The 4,106-nt window shown below is 32.5% G+C and overlaps 1 protein-coding gene across 1 annotated transcript in view; it reads left to right on the top strand.

Annotated features, from left to right (window-relative positions):
• Window positions 1-4,106, top strand: part of LOC119836100 (homeobox protein SIX2-like) — a 28,110-nt gene continuing 24,004 nt past the window's right edge. Inside the window, exon 1 of the mRNA XM_038361343.1 lies at window positions 1-186. The gene's annotated coding sequence lies outside the window, so the exon portion shown is untranslated. The remainder of the gene's footprint in view (window positions 187-4,106) is intronic.

Raw genomic sequence — 4,106 nt, 5'->3', positions numbered from 1 at the left:
ATTTTTGCTTTCGTGTTGTGCGCACGCTTTTGCGCTTACAAGGATTTGAAAATAGAATCGTTTTTTTTTCGAATGTTCCAGTGGAAAATCGGTTCTGTGTTTGAATTGAGTTCGAAAGTGTTATCGTTGTGAACAGATATTGATTGATCAAACGCGTTTGGATGTAATTGGGTTGTTTCGTCAGTGGTAAGCGGTTATTTTTAGCATTTAGCTTGTTAAAGCTTGTGATGCGAGTCTGGTCTTAATTTAGAGTAGCATATATTAGTGTGAGTATGCCACGAGCCGTCTTCCTTATTATTTTTTGCTCTAGAACGGCAAACGGCAGTTATTTAATTTTGTATCTCGTCCGCCGAGCTCTCCGTTTATGGTACTGCGAATTACGTAAATGTTGAGGGCTTAAATTTACGCACATCGTAAACTTTTTTTTTAAACGATTATTGTTGCCAGTATTTTTTTAAGATATTTTTTTTTATTTTCTTGCACAATTACTGCACATTTGTGTTGGTAGATATTTCGTTGAATGCGTTCTTTTTTTGAAATGTGGAAAGAATTAAATAAGGTACGAGGACTGAATAGTTTATATCGTATTCATAAAATATTAACAAAAATGCAAATGAAATGAATATATTATATCAATAATAATTAATGTAGATTGTAGAGCGACATTATTTATTTATCAATCTTTTATAAATTTAAAAAAATATAATAAAAGTATTAATCACTATAGTATTATTTTTTTCTACTTTGGTACATTAATTTTAATTGATTATTACTATAATTTACTATTCACAAATTCATAAATGTCTGTCAAAATTACGGTCTAAAAGAATTTAGACAGAAATTGTAAAATTGCAAATTGTAATGTAATTGTATTAATTAACTTTCTTTACATTTTATACTTGCGGTCCCCCCCGGCTTCGCCCGTGGTACATATATATCCTATTGCCTTCCTCAATAAATGGGTTATCTAACCAATAGTTCCTGAGATTAGTGCGTTCACACAAACAAACAAACTCTTCAGCTTTATAATATTAGTATCGATTCCTTTGAAATAACTACTCTCGTGCTACCTGAACTAACTAGGCAACAGTAATTAAATGAATATAATTACTTATTATATAATTACTTATTTAGTGTGGAGTTGTAAGTAACCAAAAAGATAATCAATTATTATCAATACTAATGTTGTAAATACGATAGTTATTCTGTCTTGTCAGTCCGTCGCTTCTTCACGCCGAGATCACTTAACTGGTTTGGATGAAATTTGTTATCAAGATAGCTTAAGATCTGAGAAAGGGCTTAGGATAGGTTTAATCCCGGAAATTTTACGGAAACGAGAACTATGCTGGTTTGTTTTTGATGTAATGAGAGGAATGTCAGTCGATTATCACTTCTTTGTATATTTATATGTTAGTTTTTTCGTCGTTTCAGAGGACTATGCATTTCCTCTAAAAACCTGGACCGATTCTCATTAAATTTTGTGCGCGCATCATGTAGATCTGAGATTCAATCGACATATGTTTTTCATACACCTAAACGATAAGAGAAAGGCAGAACAACGTTTTCCGGTTTTCAAGTGAATTATAAAATAAAGTTATTATTAATATATTTCAATAGTAGTTATTTTACTAGCGTGGTATGAGGGTAAAACTATCCTAGATACTAGACAATGATGCAGCCTGTTTCAGGCCATTATTTTAGGTACCTATATCAACCAATCAATACAAATGAAATTCAGCAAAAAAAACTTACATTTTTAACAAACAAACAAATTAAAAATATAATGTTCAAAATACCTTTGCTCCCAATTACCATAAGTTCATAAAAAAAATAAAAGAATACGTATGGCGCGTAATTTTTTAATATTACGTTCGACGTAATTTTCTGAACGACCATAAAAATGCGGTGCGGTGAGAGATATTTGTAAATTTTAAATTGCAGTAAGTATATTATACCTTTAATATAAACGCGAAAGCTTTTAAGAGTGTATGGATGTTTGTTACTCTTTCACGCAACATCAGCTGAGTGGATCTGTATGAATTTAGATAGATATAATGCCGGCATACCCGGCCACGCGTTGCTGTGACTGTGTAATAATTAAAAATATTAAAATTATAAATAATTGGAATAATTAATCGAAATAAAAGCTATCCTATATCTTAAATTGGACCAAATTTGACATAAAATGCCATATTTCATCATCGGTTGAGTTGGTGAAGAGTTCATTGGGAACATACATCATGGATCATCATCACACTGGATTTTTACATATTAAGAAGATGATATATTAAGATTATAGTCTAAATTGGCACATAGTTTTTCACAGCTAATACGCGAGTGATGCCGCGGGCACCAGCTTATATACACTTCCAAAACTAATATTATAAAGAGGAAGAATTTGTATTTTTTTGTTTGTTTGTAATGGATAAGGTCAAAAACTACTGGACCGATTTTCAAAATTCTTTCACCATTAGAAAGCTGCAACTTCACTGAGTGACATAGGCTATATATGTACCACGGGTGAAGCCGGGGTGAATAGCTAGTATGAAATAAAATCAAATGTGAATAACTGAAGTAAAATATAAACGTAAACTTTGCAAAAACCTTCGAAGTATGCACGTGTTTTTAAGTTATAACCAACCTTAAAGGTACCTATGTGCCTAGGTAATATAAGTGGGTACTACCAACCTACTTAACTAAAATCTTTGTACCTTTATTTCCACTTCCAAATGGCTAAACAGATTTTGATTTAAGAGTGTTTGTTCGGATTTATAAATTTGGAACCTTCTAGATACTCTAGTTCAGAATCTTAATTAAAACGCGAGTACTTTTATTACCAGTTACAAAAATGGCATTTTCCAATACATTATTGCTCTTGCATCTTTTATATAAGTTTATTAAGATTGGTGGATGGTTTTTTTCTTCTAGCTAAGAACAGCTGATTCGATCTGCATAAAATTATCGTAATGATAGATAGTTTATATTAATTTCATCATCATCAGCCCATACATGTTCCCACTGCTGGGACACAGGCCTCGTATGAGGGTTCAGGCCATAATCCACCACGCTGGCCAAGTGCGGGTTGGCAGATGTCACATGTCGTCGAACTTTTGATTCTTGGACATGCCGGTTTCCTCACGATGTTTTCCTTCACCGTTTTAAGCAGTGGTGATGTTATCCACATGCGCAGATAATTTAAAAAATCAATTAATTTCTTGCACGCTCGCCCGGTCTCGAACTCCGACTCATCGATTTTGAAGTTTTATGTTCCCACCACTGAGCCACCACTGCTTTTTAGTTTATATTAATTTATATTGGCAAATTTATATTAATTTATATTGGCAAAGTTTATCCTACAAATATTATAAATGCGAAAGTATGTAAGGATGTGTGTGTTTGTTGCTCTTTCACGCAAAAACTACTGAACCGATTGCAATGAAATTTAGTACGTAGATACATGAACAACTGGAATAACGCATAGGCAACTTGTTATCCCGATATTTCTACGGGATAGGGACTTACGCGGGTGAAACCGCGGGGCGCAGCTAGTATAAGTCAGAAATAAATCACTTATTTTCTTAATTTGAGTAGCAAATTAAGAAAATAATGATGTATCAAAGATCAAGTGACTAACAAAAATAAGTCTTCACGATTCGTTTTATTAAATAAAAATTAACGATATTTAAACACATGTTCTGAATGTTATAAACTTTATTGGTTCAAGCAATCGTAACTCTGGCTGCGATATGCTCTTACACGCTCGTTAATTAACCCCCCACAGTTTTTCTTCCATAATCCATATAATATAATACCTTTTTACGGTCCCGTGATATAATCTAATGGTTTGGAGGGAAAGTAATATTCGATTTTTGAAATTGATATTTTTTTTTAAGCCTATGTTTATGTTAAAGTCTATGTTTATTTTTTTAATTGCGATCGGCTTCCTACGTCAATGTTGGTGTTCTTTTTTTAAATTGGATGTTTTCTTAGTGTGTGGTAATTGTTGTTCTACATGAAAATCTTGTACATATCTTAATATATATAAATCTCGTGTCACAATGTTTGTCCTCAATGGACTCTTAAACCACTTAACCGATTATAATAAA

The sequence above is a fragment of the Zerene cesonia genome, chromosome 22 (genome assembly GCF_012273895.1).
Source record: "Zerene cesonia ecotype Mississippi chromosome 22, Zerene_cesonia_1.1, whole genome shotgun sequence".
NCBI lineage: Eukaryota > Metazoa > Arthropoda > Insecta > Lepidoptera > Pieridae > Zerene > Zerene cesonia.
The sequence above is the reverse complement of the archived record's forward strand: the minus strand, read 5'-3'. Positions and strand labels throughout refer to the sequence as shown.